The sequence below is a fragment of the Mustela lutreola genome, chromosome 3 (assembly GCF_030435805.1).
Source record: "Mustela lutreola isolate mMusLut2 chromosome 3, mMusLut2.pri, whole genome shotgun sequence".
Taxonomy (NCBI): domain Eukaryota; kingdom Metazoa; phylum Chordata; class Mammalia; order Carnivora; family Mustelidae; genus Mustela; species Mustela lutreola.
Window position 1 is genome coordinate 43250580 of NC_081292.1, and position 21158 is coordinate 43271737.

The following is a 21158-nucleotide window of genomic DNA, read 5'->3' on the forward strand; positions in this document are numbered from 1 at the left end:
TAGTCTCTGACTTCTTGTTCAATATCCCTAAGATACATTTTATTTCATATTAGGTTAGTTTGTACTTCATAATTTCTTCTAATATATATTGGTGTCTATGGGGAAATTTCAAATTATATATGTTCCAAGTATTGGAGCGGAAGCATAAGTTAAAAAATAAACATCTGAAGCATGGATAGCATGAGACTATCCAACTCCAAAGTGGAGAAGTTAACTAGAAAATTATTTTTTGGAGTTTAACTGTTTGAGTAAATACTTGCAAAACTACTTTGCAATAATCTTACTCATACAGGGTAAGTTGGCTAGTGCTCATTTTATAAAATAGTAAAGTGCTTGCAGAACAACTCACCAGGACAAGCTATTTCAAAAGAAAATGTTCAAGATAAGAAATTCAGTGACAGAGACTCATTATTCATTGTTCTAACCTTATTTCCTCATTGCAGACAGAGTTTTGATATGTATTCTTATGTATATGTAGCACAGTAATATCTACTGGGTGTTTAACTAGATACCAAGGTGTAGAGTTCCATAAATTTGAATGTATGCTTCAAACATCTGGAGCCATACATATGGGAAATATACAGCTGTGTTTATTTCAATGATTACACATTTACATGCATACAATACATTTATTTAAATGTATAATCTCTTATATATGTGAGAATATTTAAACAAATGCATTTGCTGTACTTACTTGAATATGCAATTGAAAAAGGATTAAAATAAATAATTCACCACTTTTATTTAAATCTTACAGTATTTATTTATATAACATACTTATTAATATACAATCATAGCTCTTTCTTTTTAGTCTAAAACAAATATTTTTAAAAGATTAAAGAAACATAATGGTGATCATGAGTCATACAAATCAAGAAATTTTGTGGAGAGTTATTTATAGTTGGTGAGCTTTCAGAAGAATTTGAAAATTCAGCAGGACAAGAGAATAAAATCATTTGCAATTGGAATGTGTTTTTTATCCCAACAATTTTATCATAGTATAGTGGACATTTTTAATTGAATCTCAAAGCACTTGTCCAGAAATTGTTTTGGTTTTTTCTGTTATTATTACTACTGTATCCCACAAGATAAACACTTCTGGGTATTGGTTTAATATAGAAGGAAAAAAGGGTTGCACTATTTTAAAACCACACGCATACAAATCTGGTTAAGAGTATTAAGATAATCTCATTTAAATCTACCTTTATTTCTAGGAGAGGAACTGGAGACCAGCAAATGATTTAGGAGAAAAGAAAATAAAATTACATTTTGGATTCAATTCCTGGTCCTGATATCCTGAGAGATTTCAAAGACCTTCTAGTTAGTCTATTTATACTTGTCTCAGTCCTTCTTTATTCTGTGTGCTATTTCCCTTCTCAAGGGCTTTTTTTTTTTTGAAACTACGATGGGCTGGCCTACAGGAAAATGACTTACACCAGAGCAAGGGAAAAATTGAAAAATTAAATTGGAAATCGCATAATTTTAAGAAAGAATTTTAAATTCAATTCGCCACAATAAAAAATAATGACTACAGGCACTTTTTCATTTGTTAAATGATTGAATAAATGTAACCTATCTGAGCCTCAGTTTCATTGTTGATAGGCCTTGGATAATAACAGCTCTGTTGGGTGTTGAGAGGAGTACCGGATTATAAGGTATAAATCATTCAACTGTTAAATGCTTTCCAAAAATATTTTCTTAGTATTTCATTCCCATTTCGTAGACGTGAAAACTGAATACCTGGGCATACCTCCAAAGTTTTATTGTTGCTCATGATTCAGGAATCACTTTTCCTAGATTAATTAATCTGTGAACAACTTCAATCTGCAAACAACGTTGTTTTCAGAGATAGTTCATGCTTCCTCCCAGGTATGCGCCCCGGAGAGTGGGGATGGGGAATGTGTGTCTTAGGTGAGAAGCCTTCAACAATCAAAAAGAACGTGCCCTCGTGTTTTATATTTCTCAAACTAGTTATAGTCCTCATTTCTGATTTCTGGGGTCACCTCGTAAATCAAGTATTGGAGCAGGGCGGGCTCCTCGGCGTCCGGGACCCGCGCACAGGCGGGAGAGAGACTGACCAATCGGAGCGCGGGCTGCGGACTGGTCGCGTCCCTTTCCTCCGAGCCCCGCCTCTTTTCGTACCGCCCGTTGGGATTAGGGGTGTGCGGGCGGCTCGTCCCGCCCCTGCCTCTGAGTGACAGGACCGTGGACAGCAACATTTCCAGCTAGACACGAAGTTTGTCGGCCTTTGCCTTGGCTGAGCTGAGGTGTGTGTGTCCCGCGAGGGCGAGGGGGCTGGGGAGGCCCTGCCAGGGAAGCTCGGGGTCAGGGACTGAAAGCGGGCGCACGGCCTTAGCGAGCCCCCAAAGCGTTTAGAAGATGGTCGTTCCGCCCCTGAGAGCGGCTCTTGGGCGGGCCGTGTGGAGGGAGGCTCTGGAGGAGGGGGAACCCGAAGCCCGGGAAACCCAGTAGATACGGTAATAACTTAAGGACCCCTTCTGGCGAACAGGACGTTCGCGGTGGGGGAGGGGATGGCGGGTTTGGTGTTGGGGTGCGGGGTGGGCGTGGCCGCCTCTGTTGCTAAGGAACGCGCGGTTCCCGCCGTGCCAGCGTGTCCGGCTAGGGCACTGGGCCTTGGAAATTTTAGTCCCGCCCACCGCCCGAGACCGACCTCTCACTTGGCTAGGGATTGGCTCCCTTGTGCTGTCAGTTAATTCGCGTTCGTTTATTTTACTGTCCAGCTCTCCCGGTCTGTAGTTGTCTGGCGTCCCTCCCCAGTATTACCCTTCTGCGTACTTTCCTTCTTAATAAGCATCTGTAGGCCAAAACAGGCAGCGTGAGGTGGCTTTATTTGCACGGAGGAGGGGGGCGCTGGAGTGGGATGGGGAGAGGATCTTTGCTTGCTTCTTGGTGAATCCCTGAGCCCACAAAGTGTTGGTGTCCATGTGGATGGCTAGGGAAAGGTGGTTAGGAGATCTGTTCTCTTCCACTTAGAATTCTTTTTCTCACTGGTGCCCGTTTGAGCACAATAAGCAGCTCAGGAAGTTGAGGTTATTCATTTTTGGACAGGCCTCAATACATGATCTCCATCTCTTCTGTGGAGAGTGGGTCATATTAAGCGTGTAAAGCCCCTTGGCTTCACTGACCCACCTTCAATGATTAACTGTAAGATGGTAACCACAGAAAACCACTTCAGATCTCTTTGCTCGTACCAGTTGGCCCCAAGTGATTCAGCAGAACAAACATTCCAGAGAGAATACACAAAAGGAGCTAAAAATCTGCTTTTACTTCCTTCTGCTAGGTTTACTGTATAAATCCCCAAGAAGGAAGCTTGTACTGCTTGATAACACCGGGGAGAAACTTGACCTATAAGTCAGAAAACAGGCAGGGTTAGGAAATAATGTCCTTGGGCAATAACTTTCATAACTTTTCTCACCTATAAAGTGGGGCTTCTGTGCACTTTGTTCCTAAAGAGTAAGAAGGGATAATTGATTATGAAAGTATTATCAATGATCTACACAGATATAAAATGTTACATTTTATCTTTTTGTCTGTATAATCTGAATTTGTAAACACAGAAGTATGATTATTCAGCTTAAAGTATTTTCAGACTTCCTTTGTGACTTCTTTCATCATTGGAACTACTCTGGGTCTGTAGTACCCTCCTTTATGTTAATAATTCTGTGATAGTTCTGGTTACATAGCACCTTAAATGTTTTGTGTGACATCCCTGTCCCCCCTTACTTGACATCACTGGTTTTTCAAAGTATACACATAGCCTGAAAGGATTGGGAAAGATTACCTTCTAATCCAAAGATGAATGACCTCTTTGGTGCCATATACCACTTTGAGAAGCCAAGGAAAGCTGTTGACTCTCCCCTTAGAGAAAGACACAGTTGGAAGCCTAAGTGGTCCTGGATTAATATCCTATTTTGGATCAACTTCTTGAGGGATAAGGAAATTACTCTCCCCCTTGCCTCATCTCAAGGAGAGAGTGAGTATATAGTTGGGAAAAGAATTGAATCTTTTTCCTTTCTTCCACAATGCATTTACCATAGTTTCATTCCGAATCTTAAGTCAATCCTTTTTTTTTTTAACTATTTAATAAACAGGAACTACCAATAGATTGTTGCTGTCTTTTCAAACCATGTAAGCTGTAATTTTTTTCAAATACCTTTTGATCATTCTCTTAAGGGATATTCTTATACTTAACCAGTGGAAAGAGAAGTTATTGTCAAATATTTTGAGAAAATATGAAATGATATTTTTGAGATTAACATTAAATACATTAACTTTCTCTTCTATCAAAGTCCATTTTGGACAAAGAAAAACTGATTATGTTTAGCATATGCCACTTGAATACCATAACCTGACTCTTAGACTCTTTTCTACAACTTAAGTGAATCATCTTTTGTACTATTTTAATTTCTTGTGGCTAAAAAATATTTTGGTTGGTTCCACTTTGGCTATTTTCTTGATTTCTATATTTAAATAAAAGACTATAAATGAGGTTATTTTGTTTGCTGAATTTTCTTATCGAGGTTTATCAATAAAGTAGACATCTGTAGTAGATATTATCATCAGGGAAAACACTGAAAAAAGAAAATATATATTGCTTTTGTAATAACATAAGAGTATATAGGAGCACTTGTTTTCTTTATTAGCACTTATAATTTCATTTGAATTGTTCAGTATTTGATTATCCTTTCTTAACTCCATTTCTGGTGGAGAAGCTGGTATAAAGACAAATGGATTAGAGAAAGCATTCCAATGAAATTAAAGTTTTTAGGGCCTCAATAAATAATAGCTTTTTTTCTCTCTTGAGTTTGTAAACAGGTGGAGGTTACAATATCAGCTTCATTACTAAGTAACTGATTGGGCATAAAATTTCAATAGGAGACTAGAAATGAATACTAGTACTTCCTGTCCCTTTCTACCTCTGCTGCTTTTTTCAGAACCTAGACTTCAGTGAGAGAAAATTTCAGTTTCCAGAAAAGATGTACTTACCCAGAATTACTGATAGGCATGGTCCAGGGAGGAGAGTGAAGTAAAAGAAGGAAAACTCTAGTATTTACAGATTTGCAGTATTTACTATCTACCCATTGAAGTAATATGGACCAATGGATTTCAGCCATCAATCAGATAACTCTCCTGTTGGGAAGCCACAAGTAGGGAGTGGGATCTGAGGCCAGGACTGTTAACCTAGTGTTCTGATTTTCTACCCTGGGTGATCCCTTTGGGTCATTTGAAATATGCAGAGGTGTTTTTAAATTATTACTATGTGTTTAAAAGCTCCTGGCTTTTGGGACCCTGTGTAACATAGAGGTATAATTCAATGAAGAATTTTCTTCCCCTCCTCCAATGCCAGAAATACCTCCTTCGAGAACCACTGTTCCAGTGAAGTTCCTCCACATGGAAACATAAGGCTAGGCCAGATTTCTCCCTAGTCTTTGTTCCTCTGTATTCATATTTTTGATATCAATAGATTTAGCTCTAAGTGTGAAGGTTTTAATAAAAATATTGCTTAGAAATTGTCATTTTTTGGTATTCTCCCAGAATGTCCAAAACAATATTAATGGAAAATAATGATGCATATTTTATAATATTTGATATCCTCAAGACATATCTAACTGAACAAATAAGGATCATAGATTCCTAGAGCTAATTCTTTTCACACCTCTTACTTACATCCATACCTGTAAAGTATCTTTGCAACAGCAGAGTGAAATAGGTATACAGTTTCATGAAAAATAAAAAATGATTTCTTAGCTTCTTAATTTGGAGATGTTAAACAATAGAAAGATAAATACGCTGTACTCAGAGGTTTAACAAATTCTGTTTTGTTGAATCAGAAGGTGGAGACAGTTGCATAAGTGAGAGATCTTATCAGTTTCATGGTTTTCAAGCCACTGAACATGGAGAATGACAACAGGATTAAAAAGATGCTTAGTTCTTCTATAGAAATATTATGTAGTGGGTTCCTGGGTGGCTCAGTTGGTTAAGTGACTGCCTTCAGCTCAGGTCATGATCCCAGAGTCATGGGATCAAGTCCTATGTCGGGTTTCCACCTCCATGGGCAGTATGCTTCTCTGTCTGACCTTCCAACTTCTCGTGCTCTCTCTCACTCTCTTTCAAATCAAGAAAAAAAAAATTTTTTTTTAAAAAGTATTATGTAGTGATATAGTTGCAAAATTAATGGATTAATTAGACTGATCAACTTAAAATTTTGGCAAAGAAAAAAGGAAGATGGTTAAACCCAAAAAACATTTATCATAGATATTAAAAATATTAGAATATTCTAGGATGTAGAATAATAAATTATATGGGTACCTGTGACAAAGTCGTACTTGTGGATTATAGTTTATATCTACCCTAGATAGAACGTACACTGGACTGAAAGGTTTTGACTTAGCTCCAGCAGTAGATACATTATTTTGGGTGGAGTGGGGGGTGGTTTATAATGTTTCAGGCATCAAGTTCCTTATAACTGAATATATACAGTAGCAGATTTATGAGGTTCTTCCATTTTTATGAAGAATGTGCTTGAACATTAGAATACATTCTCATTATTCACAGTGGTTCAGTATAGCACTGAATCTTTCTGAGCAAGGGCTTATCAGATTTTTTTTTAAGGATGGAAAGGTATAATTTAAAAAAGAACCAGTTTCTGATTCCATTTTGTCATTTCCTAGGTGTCCATTCTCTGCCTCCCCTCCTCTCCTCAACATCTCCACCCACCCCTCATACATACAAACATACATTTGGAAAAGACTCGACTAGTAGAAATGATCTGTATAGTCTCATTCAAAGCCAAAGTATTCTGGATAGGTTTAGCATTTGAAATAAATAGAGTAGAATAAAAAAACCCCACAAATCCAAGGAAAAGTTAATCATAAGATTCAGTGAAATACCTGTGAAAATCAAGAATTTTAAGCTACAGAAGAACATTTGAGGAAATTCTTTGACATCTAATAAAAGAATTCATGGCCTCTATGGATAGGAGAACTCCATATAAAAAGGACAGACAATGATTAAGTGACAGTAGAAAGATAAAAAGGTAAAACGTAAAGATGAGGAAGAAACTAAAAATGAGAACTGTATTAACTTATATTCTTGCTTTAACAAACTGCCACAAACTTAGTGACTTTAAAAACCACAAATTCATTATCTTATAGATCTGTGTAGTTCAAAAGTCTGACATAGTTCTCAATGGGCTGAAATCACTAGGGCTGCATTCCTTTCTGGAGGCTCTGGGAGAGGATCTGTTTACTCGGAAAAAATATATACTTAAACCATTCATCAGTTGACTATGATCCATGGGCTACCCAAATCTGGCTCACTGCTGTTTTTTATGACCCGTGAACTAAGAATAGTTTTTGCTTTTAAATGGTTGGAAAAAACAAACAATATTTTGTGGTGTAAACATGGATTTTAAATTTTGTTTACAAATAAAGTTTTATTGGGACACATTTACACATATGTTTACATATTGTATGTGGTGCTTAAATAGCAATGTTGAGTAGTTGCAGCAAACAAGCAAATGTGTGGGTGTCTTGCTTTGCATTGCTCAGAGCACTACAAATCGCTGTGACACAGTTATAATTTGATTTTCCCTCAAACTTCAAAGCCTAAAAATTTATGATCTGGTGTATTATAGGAAAAGTTTGCAACTCTTGTCCTAAACTATAAACTTTAGTATATAAGATTGGAATTTTCTTTTTATTTCAAGGTACACAAATTTACTCAGTAATTGCCTTGCAGTGTTCTACTCCACCCCCACCCCCGCCCCTGCTTTTCTTGGTCTTATATGGACTGGGGTTAAAAATAAGTCTATTATTCTTTATTTTTAATCATACAAAATTTCTTTTTTTCATCTCTGTGCCATAAATGAAACATACTCATATAAAGATTTTAGAATTTCATTTCCAAAGACATTCAGTTAATTATTGCAGTACTGTAAGAAATAGTAATACTTGATGTATACCAAAAATCTGTGTACTTATAGAGAAAAGCATGTATTAAGTTATGTGTCAATCAGTTAATCAGCAAAGATCTGTTTGGCAGACATAGGTGAATTATATAGGGGGAGTGGCTTTGAAAGTTCTTGAAGGATGACTGTGAATTTAAGGTAGGTAAGGCTGGGGCTAACGTAACATCAAGGCAAAGAGAACAAGATTTGTAAAGCTACTAAGCTGTCAATAGGATCACATAGACGGGAAATGAAAGAAATTCAGTGGCTGGAACACAGAAAAGTGGCTGGAGTGGAGGCAATAAAGACCTGCTGGCCCAGGCTGAGATGGCTGTTTTATATGCCATACAAAGCAATTTTCATCTTATAGGCAGTGAGGATCCATTTTAGATTTTTATACTGTAAAGCCCATGTGATTGGATTGGTATTTTAGAATAATGGTTCTTAAATTTTTTTTTTTTTTTTCAAATATAGCACTCCCTAAATTTTTTTTTTTTTTTAAATTTTTTATTTTTTATAAACATATATTTTTATCCCCAGGGGTACAGGTCTGTGAATCACCAGGTTTACACACTTCACAGCACTCACCAAATCCCTAAATTTTTTTAATGCTATGAATATACCATCATGGAACAGAAGTTGCATTGGGATATACCCTCGCATGTCCTATTTATAACAACATTTTCCTTGAGGGAGGATATATAGATAATCCTCTAATTATCGTAGGAACTTAAATGGTACATAAATTTTGTGAGCAGACTGTTAAACTGAAATAATTTTAAGATTTCAAAAGATTAAGAAGTTACCTATAATGTAAAAAAAATAATCTGTCTGGCCTCTCCTGGGTACACAGAACTACTTTAAGACCAAACACAATATATATGTTTGCACACTGCACCAGTTTTATATATGGCTTATAAAAACTTTATAAAAACTTGAGATAGACGTTTAGTTATGGACCACTTTAACACATTTGGGTTTTCTTTTCTTAGATATTTAAAAAACAATGTTTAATGCTTAGTGTTTCTTCAAATAAAATTAGTGTATTTTGAATGCCTGTAAAGAGTTGGACTAAAACTGTATCTCACTTTGAACATTGATTTAGATATATAATAAAAATAGTATCCCAGGTAATATTTTCTCACATATATATAGACTTTTATATTTGCCACATTATTTTCATAAAAATGATCTCATTTCAGTTTTACAATAATCTCTGATAATATATGAGTTCTTTACTCCATTTTATAGATTTGAAGTCTATATCTCAGAGGGATGATCTGAACATACTCTTCATTATAGAGGAAAGTGAGTATGCTCTATGATTAGATAGATTTGCATTCAAATCTGTGCCCTTTTCTTTGTTAACTGTGTGTGCTTAGAAAAGTCACTTAATTTGTTAGGAAACTGAGCTTTCCCAGTTGGAGTTAATTGTACTTGTCCCACAGGAATGTTATGAGAATTTCTTTCTGATAATACATGTGACGTGTAATGCACAGTAAATGGAAACTGCTGATATGATTATTGTTGCTAATATTAATCATCATCATTAACACCCATTATTCACATTTTCAAAACCCAAAACTTATTTAAGAAAATAAAGGTTTTGCAAAATAAATTTTCCCCCAAGTATTACATAAACTCAGTTGAGACAAAATTGTATTTAAAATGACATGGAACTATTTATGTAGTGTTTACTTTTCTAGTCATTGTCAATAGTGATAAGATTTTGCTATGAAGTATTAATATGCTGTCCCTATATTCCTCTAGGATTATTTTGTAATTACAGTAAATGAGACATATTACCTCTCTGTAATCTAAAAACCTTTAAGTCACAACTGGCCCAAACATTTTAGATAAGGACTACAGATATATATTACTATGATTCTTTTATTTTAATAATCTTATTGAGATGTAGTTCACAACCATTAAATTTATTATTTTAAAATGTACAATTCAGAAGTTTTGTAGCATATTCACAAAGCTGGACAACCATCACCACTATGTAATTTTAGAATATTTTCATAACCTCAAGAAAGAAACCCTGTATCCATTATCAGTCATGCCCCATCTCTTCTGCTCTCACTCCCAGCCTTACCTAACTGTTAACCTGTTTTCTGTCTCTATAGATTTTCTCATTCTGGACATTTCATATAAAGAGAACAATAGGAATGATGTATTAACTGGACTTTTGTGACTGGCTTCTTTAATTTAGAATAATGTTTTCAAGGTTCACCCATGGTGTCACATGTGTCAATATTTCATTCCTTTTTTGGTGGAATAATACTCTATTGAATGGTTATATCACATTTGATTTATCTGTTCTTTGGCTAGAAGAATATGCTGCTATAAACATTCATGTGCAAGTTTTTATGTGGACATATGTTTTCATTTCTCTTGGGTAAATACCTAGGAGTGGAAATGCTGGGTCATATGGTTACTGTATGGTTTTGGTGGGAACTGCCAAACTATTTTGAAGATGGCTGTGCACCATTTTATTTTTCCACCAGCAGGGTATGAAGATTCTAGTTTCTCTACATCCTCAATAACACGTCTTATTGTCTGTCTAGTGAAGTGGTATCTCATTGTGGTTTTGATTTGAATTTCCCTAGTGACGAATGAAATCTACTGTCTTTTCATGTGCTTATTGGCAATTTGTTTTTATTCTTTGAAGAAATCTCTTTGCCTTTTAAAATTTGGGTTATTTGCATTTTTACTGTTGAATTGTAAGAGTTCTTCATTCTGATATAAAACCCATATCAGATATGTGATTTGCAAATATTTTCTCCTGTTCTCTGGGTTGTCTTTTCACTTCCTTGGTCATGTACTTTGTTTTTATTCTTTGAAGAAATCTCTATTTAAGTCCTTTGCCTTCTAAAATTTGGATTATTTGCATTTTTACTGTTGAATTGTAAGAGTTCTTCATTCTGGGTATAAAACCCATATCAGATATGTGATTTGCAAATATTTTCTCCTGTTCTCTGGGTTGTCTTTTCACTTCCTTGGTCATGTACTTTGGAGCACAAAGGTTTTTCTTAATTCTGATGAGGTCCAATGTGCCTACTTTTTCTTTCGTTGCTTGTATGTTTGGTGCTATATCTAAGAAACTATTGCCTAACCAAAGGTCATGAAGTTTTACTCCTCCATTTTCTTCTAAGCCTTTTATAATTTCATTATTTACCTCTAGGTCTGTGATTCATTTAAGTTAAATTTTGTGTATGGTAAAACAGGACTTTGATGTAGGAAAGATATTGAAGTTCAGAGCCAACTGCCAAGAAAGAATTCTTGAGACGTTTTGGTCCAAAAAGGTGGTTTCATTAAAGCACAAGAATAAGGAACTGTTTTCAGAAATAGCTGCACTGGGGTCATGAAGAGTGGCTGATTATATACCAACTTTCAAGTTGGGAGGGGTTCGGGATAATGTTATCCCTTTTTGGATTTCCAGGACCTTGAGGGGACTAGCTGTTGTTGGGAAGAGGTCATTTATTATTGTCTGTCAGTAGGTCATAAGCTTGGGAGATGATTGCCAACATGCATCTTGGAGAGGGGGCGGTGATAGAGAGAAAAGATATTTCCAAAGAGATTTTTATGTGTTAAAGTAGACTTACAGGATCCTGAGGGTCAGATTAAGATTGCCTTTAGCCCTTAGCAAAGTATTAACATCGAGGCAGTTGAGTCCTTAGAGGAATGTCACTCTGTCTGTTTCAAGGACTTGGCAGTGGGCTAATATTAAGGAAATTTAGTTTTAGTAAGGGAATTTAGTTTTTCTTTTTGCCTTTGTTTCCCATGTCAGACTTCAGTTTTATTCTTTTGCACCATTTTTAAAAGACTATGCTTTTGTATTATCACGCTTGAGCTGGATTATTATCACTATTTAAAAACAGCCTAAAGGTGGCAAGCTATTTTTAATGATATTATTAGAATTAGTGAAACTTGTGCTCTCAAATGCTTGGGGTTAAATTTTGAGTTGGTGTTACTATTATGAGAAAATGGTTTGGAACCATTGTCTTATATAGATAAGAGTATCTATGTAAGAGCAATTGCAATATAAAACTAGAGATAAGTTCAGTGCCTGGCACATAATAGGTATTCAGTAAATATTTGTCAAACAAAAATGAATAAATCATCTATTATTTGATTGTTTTCTTTCTTGCTTTTTTTTTTTTAAATTTTTTTATTTTTTTTTAATTTTTTATAAAAGTAACATATTTAAGCAATTATGGTTAAATAAATAAAATTTGTTTTATAGGTTGACCCTGTACAAATTACTAACAGAGAACAAATTCAAATTGGTCTCTTTATATTCCTATTCAATTCTAAAATATAGTGAATACATCTCTAACTACTTTTTAGATAATTACTATATAAAGAACCATTCTTAAAGTGTGATCTGAAGAAATAATGTTACTATTTATTACAGTGGAAAGGGGGTCTTTAATTAAATAAATTTTAGACACATTGGGTCAAGTAAATTTAAATAGGCTTCTCTATTACAGGATTCTCAGAGTGTTTTTGAAGGTATGCTTTGTGAAAAAAGAGCATGATATGCAGCATTTTCTAAGTATATTTGACCAGAGAAACTTAATTCAAGTGAATATGTAACAGACTTAGCAAACCAAGAAACACCTCTTAGAAAATGCTACCGCAGTGATTTTATTTTGTAGGTATTAGAGCACTGGAGGTCATCCATTTATAAGGTTTCCATATACTCTACTTTGAATTCCAGTAAGAAAAAGCAACCAAGAGCATTGTTATTGGTATCTGGAATTGAATTTGCCAGGAATGCAAGCGCAGCTTCCTCAGTAAAGATCTTGCCTTTGGAAACATCTTACCCCTTGGCAGCTCTCCAGAGTTCAGACTTGGCAGCATCAAGGACACAACACAAGGTGTGTTTATTTGATTTAACATTTGGCAAAAGGTGTTTTGACTTGTGGTTTGTTTTCTTTCACTTGTTTTTTGTTTTGTTTTGTTTTGTTTTGGTTTGTTTGCTTCCGGCAATGAACTTGAGTTTGGAATGTAGTTTTTATAGAAGGCAGTATTACAGTGGGAGAATGATTTTATTTTTATTTGTTTTGTATTTGGGCAAATCCAAATAAAGAGAGCAAGATCCCTAGAGCTATAAATCTATATCTTATTTTTTAAATCATTTAGTTTTATTGTCTACTAGGATTTGTTTCTACTTTAAGCACTTGATCTCTCTCTCTCTCTCTCTTTTTGTACTTGATCTCTCTTATGTTTGATACACTATGACACTTTGGTACATTACTATATTTTGGTAGTTATATATGGATTATAATCAATGTCTCTGGTGTAGTAAGTAATAAGCAGATTGAGATCATCATAAGATGTCATTCAATGTCATTTTTAACGTTTCTTGATTAATTGGTATATCTGTGTTTCACCTGTTTTGTGGGAGAGGAAATATGTTATACAATCAAAGAATATGGGCCCCCATGATATCTCTGACCTTATCCTCTGCTGTCCTCTTCCACCTCTTCCTCCACGCAGAACTTTTCAATGGCCCTCTGTTTCATTCAAGATAAAAGCTAAAAGCTCTTAAACTGGCCTCTGCAAGAGATGGTTCCTTGTTACTGCTCTAATACCATCTCTAATCACTCACTTGCCCAACCATACTGGCTCCTTTGTTGATCTTTGAACATGCCAGGCATGTTCCCCCTCAGGATTTTTATACCATTCTCTCTACTAAATGCTCTTCCCTAGATATCTGTATAGCACATTGTTTACTTTCCTTTGGGTCTTTATTACAAGATCACCTGGTCACCATCCACATATCCCTGCTCTATATTTTCTATTTAGCATTTATCGCTATATAATAAACTATATATTTTATACTTACTTGTCTTGCTTATTGTCATTATCCTTCGCAGGAAAATCTGTTATGAGGGCAGATGGTTTTTGTTTTTTGTTCTTTGTGGGTTTTTTTGCTTTGGTATTACTCTATCTCTAGCAACTAGAGTAGTTCTTGGTTCTTGATAAGTGAATGAATGAATTACCAGTTAACTTAGCTAATGTGGTCAGTGTTTCACTTACCATGAGTGAGGCACTGTGCTAATTGGTGACCCTACATGTGTTGTCCAAATGGAGCATCTCGGGGCGCCTGGGTGGCTCAGTGGATTAAGCCGCTGCCTTCGGCTCAGGTCATGATCTCAGGTCCTGGGATCGAGCCCCGCATCGGGCTCTTTGCTCAGCGGGAGCCTGCTTCTCTCTCTCTCTCTCTGCCTGACTCTCCGCCAACTTGTGATCTCTCTCTCTGTCAAATAAATAAATAAAATCTTAAAAAAAAAAAAAAAAAAAAAAAAAAAAAAAAAAAAAAAAAACAAATGGAGCATCTCTTCATTGGATGGGGGGCGATGATCAGGTAGAAGCTGTAGTGCAGGGGGTGAAAGAGTTCACCTGAGGCGGAACAAAGGAGACAGAAGTTTATTGAATATACCACAAGGGAGAGCAGTGGGCAGAATGGCAGAGGAGAGGCTGTCTGCAATGAGGTGGTGGGTGGAGGCTGTTTATTTAAAGGGGGAAGGTGAGGCGGTATAACCACCTATGGAATTCTCCTTTTTGGTTATCTGTGCCTAATTGTAAGCAGGCTATTGGTCAGCTGGGCCTACGGATATTTTGAGGTGGGCTCCTGCTGGGCCTTTTTCTATATTCCATTGCTCAAGCCTGTTTGCCTAAAAGCTGTCTCTGCAATACAGAGATGAAATACACAGTTCCTGCCCTTCTAAGGACTGTTTGAAGGGAAACGGATGGTTATAGCAGCCATCTTACTACAGTGTTGTGTTGTAATGAGGTATGAATACAAAGCTATCATCATTTGGAGAAACAGCATTTGGGTCAGATTGTACTGGGCTCATGGAAGCCTTCCTGAGAAAGGTAACCTATTTTTTTTTTTTTTTTTTTTTTTTTTTTTTTTATCAGCTGGGATAGCCTAGGTTATGCTGTAGGAACAAATAAGCCCAATTCACAGTGTCCTAACATAACTAATGTTTATTTCTCACAGAGACTACATGTCTAAAATCTGTTAGTAGGAAAGCTCATATGATCCAGATGCAGCAATGGGAAGAGAGTGGCTAATTATGCACTAGCATTTAGAGTTTTATTGATCAAAACAAATTTCAAAAGGGGGACTGTGAAGTGCAATATCGTCTCTACCTAGAGGGAGAGGAAAACTGGAAGATATGTGAGTAGAATTAATGACTGCTGTTATACTTTTCTACTGTTTTAAAGGAGTATAATATATCCAGGTAAAGAGAAAGTTATTTCAGAGAAAGGAAGAGCATGGGCAAAGGCAGTAAGCTGTTATGTAGTGTGGTAATTTCAGGGAACTGTATGTAATTCAAAGTAGTTAGAGCACAGTGTTGGTTTGGGATAAAGATAGGTTAAAGAGACTGGGGGAAGAATGGAGGTTTGATTACACCAAATTATGGAATTACAACTCCATCCTGAAGGACATGAGGAAACACTGAAGGATATAATACACTTCAGGGGAATTTTCTTGATTAAACTTATTTGATGAAAGATTATTCTGGAAGCAGTATGGGGGATGGTTTGAGGGGAGCAAGACCAGAGACAGTAAGACCAATTATGATACTAATGCAATAATGGTGGTCAGGCTGCAGATGAATGCAATGACAGAGAAAATGGTAAAGGAGTGGTAAAGGTAGAAGGGCAGGAAAAGTATATACATGGGGGTGGACTCCAGGGCAGAGGGGGAGCCTTGGTGGAAGACAGGACACTTCGTCCAGTGAGATTATAGTAGAGGTAATGGCATGAACAGTGTATGTGTGGATTTATGTGTGTTTAACGTGTGTGAGAGAGTAAGTTAGAATAAGCTAGCAAGTGAGCAATTCTTACCTAGTGATCTATATATTCTTTGTGACTTGGGAAACTAGCTCATGTGCCTTGAATAGAATGAAGGTGGGAAGAAGACTTCAGGAGAGCCCTACAAATTGTAATGGCTACTGAGTCAAATGGAACATACAGCCAACTTGGGGCAGAGATGTTGCTGGGAAGTGTTATGCATTTGTTAAAAATCAGATTATACACTTTACTATGGAAATTGCTTTGGGAAGCTCGGTTGCTTTTTCTTTAAATTGTTTAGAATTCAGTAATAATTTAAAAATATACACTTGAAAAGGCTTTTGTGTATGCAGCTTCCATTAGAGGGACTCAAGAGATACAATCTAGTGCCAGCCCCCAAATTTTGGTTAATGTGATAACAAGGACCCAATTATTTCATAACAGAAGGAATACAAATTTCTAAAACTAATGAGGTAGTTATCCAGTGCTTTTATAAAATCATTCTTTTATGATATGCTTTCAAATAAAGTAGTAAATGTGACAGTGAAGTTTAATTTTTTAAAGAAGACCGAGAAATGATTGGAATACTTGTGATATTTTTCTTAAAGGTTTTAGAAGACATTGCTTGGAATGTTCTATGATTTAAAGGATATTCTAAAATCATGTTTTTTGTTTCCCATGTATATTAGGACCATGGTTAACATATTTGGGATGCTGGGACACCTGGGTGACTCCCAGTCAGTTGAGCATCTGACTTTGGCTTGGGTCATGATCTTGGGATCCTGGGATCGAGCCCCAGAGTGGGCTCCCTGCTTGGCTGGAAGCCTGCTTCCCCTTCTCCCTGTGCCTCTACTCCTGCTTGTGCGCTTTCTCTCTCTCTCTCTCTCTCTCTCTCTCTCTGTGTGTGTGTCAAATGAATAGGTAAATAAATCTTCCAAAAAAAAAAAAAGAGAATATTTAGGATGCTATTTATTATTGCAAATTGAAGTTTTGAGACCTTGATGAAAGAATCAGTTTTATTTAATATCATACTATTTCCCTAGAGAACCATACTGACCTGCTCTATGCATGTGGTGGGAATACAGATACATATGGATATAGATATATAAAATTTTTTTTAGATATATAACTTTTATATATGTAAACTTGTACAACTTAGTACAACTCCTGAGGAGAGAATAACAAAGAATTGATGGGAATGTTGACCTGAAAAGATTTTTTTCTTAGATTGGAGGATAATTAGGAACTCTTTACAAAGATTAGATCTAACTAACAGTTTTTAGTTTTAAAACTGGGGACTAGTGTTTAAGCCTATTAGTTTGTTTGTTTGTTTGTTTGTTTAGAAGCCTGCCATTTTCCAAAGTATTTTTGAGTACTTATACTGTAAGCATGAAAGTGATACTATCTTACTCCAGAATTTCCAATACTTGCTAACAGTAAGGGGCATCTGGGTGGCTCAGTGGGTTAAAGCCTCTGCCTTCGGCTCAGGTCATGATCCCGGGGTCCTGGGATCGAGCCCCGCATCAGGCTCTCTGCTCAAGCGGGGAGCCTGCTTCCTCCTCTCTCTCTGCCTGCCTCTCTGCCTACTTGTGATCTCTCTCTGTCAAATAGATAAATAAAATCTTAAAAAAAAAAGCGCATATGTAATTTGGCATCTTAAAAGTAAATCCTAAGATACTTTTGTTGAGGCCACTTAGCTGATAGTAGAAGATAGTTAGGAGACCAAATAGTAGCAGAAAAATATACAATTTATGTAATTAAGTTAATACAGAAAAGTATACAATTTATATGTAATTAAGTTAATAGTATATTCTGAGACCATTCTTATACTCTAAGAACCTTAACTATAAAGGAGTTCATTTACTTTTTAAATGAATATGAGGTCATCGAGTTCAGATTGTTTTTGTTTGTTTGTTTGTTTATAAAAGCCATTTGGACTTGTGTGGCCCCTCAGCAATGAGTAACCGATTAAACCAGCATGATGTAATGATACTAATAATACTTAATGAACACTTACTATGTGAGAAGCACCATGTTAAGTACTTATATTTAGCTATTTAATTTAGTGCTCACAATAGCAGTATAGGATAGGTATTCTTACTGTGCCCATTTAAAGATGGCAAATGAGTTTAGCTTGGTAAACAATTAAAAAGTGATAGAACCAGAAAGGAAGTGGATTAAAATAGAGAAGAGTTAACCCACCTTTTATCAGTCTCATATTCCTATAGGAGAGAATTTATAGTAATATTTTAAAACTCAAAGCATTTTTAATTGTTTATGATAATGAACCATAAAATATGGGTGATTTAACTTAATGTAACTGTCTTCTGAAAAATGTTTGCTCAAAAACATGTGTGCCACCGTTTTCTAATTGTTTTGGATTCTTAATATATAAAAACAAAGATCCCTACTCTTGTGGTACTATGTTCTAGTGGATAGAATTCAGAAAATAAACAATAGACTACATTTAATGTGAAAAATTCTTTTTAATATTTTTAAATAGTTGGTAGTAAAGTAAAACAACTTTTCTTTTGCAACACTGATAATCTAATTGTTTACATCATTTGTAGTGCCTATATCAAATCATGAAAAGGGTGAAATATTGATATAAAATGGTTATTTATTTTAAATAATTAATTTGAGATTAAATATTATTGACCATTATTTTGAAGACATCTCTTCCTCTCCTCCCTTCTTATACACTGAAGATGCAGCATTCCAAGAAAGCAATTAATTGTCATTTGTCATTTGTAAAAGAACTTTGTTTTGTGTAATTAAAGATTTGGGTGGTCTATGGCTAAAATGGAATGAAAGTGAATTAAAAAAAGTCTTTGGACATATTTTTCCTATGAAGGACACAGTTAAGTGTAGTCTTAGTACCTTAAAATAACAGGAAATGCTTATGATTGAAGATTCAATTTTGCTCTTTTTGTTCAGCTATATCAGTGTGTCTTTATATGTGTATGAGAAAAAGAGGAAGGGAGAGAATAAATATGGGAATGAATTATGTCAGGGCTTCCTAGGTGCTTTTGTCATAGTAGCTTTTCAGAATCCTACCACTGTAATTCCAGAAATTGACTAAATGTTTACATATATTGTTAAAATAGAGGACGCTATTTCTCTCTGTCTTGGGTTTCTTCTACTTTCTCTTAAGTGATCTTAGTATTGCTATACAGGATCTTCCTTTATGTATTCATCACCAGTAGACCACTCTGCACTGCTTGATTTGGTAGGCCATCTTTCATTAATTCTCTCTTATGAATGCTTTAAGGAGTTAAATAATGGATACGGTTTATGGACTTCATTATTGAAGTAGTAATGATGTGGTACAGTGAAAAATTAAAACGTTCAGTCACAAGGTCATTAACAAAGAATGAAAAATAATTAAGGGCAAAAGAAGAAAGACGGTTTTAAGATAAAATCCAAACTTGCGTATAAGACCACAGTGTTGAGAAAGACATTGGAAAGATTTTTGCAGAGGATAGAATCTGTATTAAAAGAAAAGTCCAGTTCTGTTAGTAACTAGATTTTTGTATAGAAGAGATAACGAAAGTCTTTGGCACAGGCTGTAAAAAGGTTTTGGAAAGAAGTAGAGGTAACAAAAGTGACAAGGGTAGTTAAAAAAATGAACAGTAAGGAGTATGATGCATTAAGGAGAAATATGATCCTATCAGAAATTATGATTATGGGCAATAAATGTGAAAAAGTTTGAGAACATTTATTTCTTTATTAATTGCTTTAGATACTTTATTCATTGATTAAGAGTTGCTTACTTTCATGAAATCCCGTTTTCTGATCTGAGCTAAACAGGGCAAGTTTAAAGGCGGGGGCTCAGAAGAGTTCATAGCCTTTTTACTACATTCATTTTTAAATGCCTTATTTGAAAGAGGATGTCCTAGTTTATGATTTTCATATTTTTTTCCCTTTTAGAAAGAGGCAGATGGTATGAAAACTGGACTCCCTTATTTAAAGGGAATGTTGATATTTATAACCAAGCTTATCTCCAGCAAGATTTGTTTTTTGCAGCTGTTCCAGGTTGGAAAAAAATATTATATTAAAGCCCTGGCTTGTTTTTCTTTCCATATTTTTGGGGGGGATCTTCAGAATGTGAAAAAGTGATGTTTGATTTTAAACATGAATGCAATGTAAACTGTGATTTTTTCCTTCTATATGTGAATTTTCTGTTTGTATGCTGTGATGATATTACTCTTTTTGTTTCACTGATCTTTTTCCTAGATACATCACACTTGAAAAATAATTTACTCATCGTTTTCATATCATCAAAGTATTCTAGGAAGTATAGTAGATTTTTATTAAGAGTTAGCCCATTTTATTAAACAAACCATTTTCTAACTTTGTATTTTGGCATTTTAGTCATTTTCTTTCTGCCCAGAGCATCTTTTTCACTGGGAAATTAAGGGTTTTTTGTTTTGTTTTGTTTTAATAGTTATGTTATTTAATATCAGACATATATTTTTATTTTTAATTTTCTGTTCTTTGCTTCTGTTTTTAATTTTTTTTTATTTTTTATAAACATATATTTTTATCCCCAGGGGTACAGGTCTGTGAATCACCACTTTGCTTCTGTTTTTAAAAGAAGCTGCTGGACATTTCTGTGGATGTAGTTTAGTAAGGTTTTTAAAAATAATATAATTGAAAATTAATTTTATTTTATACTTAAACCTAATACATGGAGCTATTTAGGTGCATGATAATACTAGAATGAATATCTATGCTTGTACACACATAAAGTCTTTGTACATATTTGTTCTGTATATGCACCCACACATAAACGTTTTTTCATAAAGAAGGGTGTTTTTGTAGTAAATACATTGATTTACTGTGAATAAATGTGATTACTGATTTATGTAGAGATAATTTATACATCCTGCTTGTCAAATTAAAGCAAACCCCACTATTTATCTTCTTGAATATGAAATTTTATGCAAATTATGATTGTCAGACTTGTATATTTTTTCTTCTTAATAATTGAAACCAACACTTTTACTTAAAAGTTTTTATTGTTTGGAGCACCTGGGTGGCTCAGTTGGTTAAGCACTGGACTCTTGATTTGGGCTCAGCTCATGATCTCAGGATGGCAGGATAGAGCCCTGTACCAGGCTTTGTGCTCAGCATGCAGTCTGCTTGTCCATCTCCCTCTTCTCCTCCACCTCCCACCCTTGGCTGGTTCTCGCTCTCTCAAATAAATAAATAAAGTAATAAAGTAAATCTTTAAAAAAATTTTTATTTCCTGTCTTTCAGCACTTACAATTAAACTATTTTAACATCATGAAGACTAGCATATTGCTAAATCTTTGACATAAACCATTATTAGTATAGTTTATTTCCAGAGATTATCTGTTTTTCTGAG

General features: G+C 35.2%; 1 protein-coding gene across 8 annotated transcripts in view; it reads left to right on the forward strand.

Annotated features, from left to right (window-relative positions):
• Window positions 1-2140: 2140 nt before the first annotated feature.
• The window catches only part of TRIQK (triple QxxK/R motif containing), a 103044-nt gene continuing 84026 nt past the window's right edge, over window positions 2141-21158 (forward strand). For 3 of the 8 annotated variants that reach the window (XM_059166046.1, XM_059166045.1, XM_059166047.1), the window contains exons 1-3: window positions 2141-2267; window positions 9221-9277; window positions 12696-12855. The gene's annotated coding sequence lies outside the window, so the exon portion shown is untranslated. Of the gene's footprint in view, window positions 2270-9220; window positions 9278-12695; window positions 12856-21158 lie in introns of all 8 variants that reach the window. The other 5 variants (XM_059166050.1, XM_059166051.1, XM_059166043.1 and 2 more) reach the window with 4 other exon arrangements.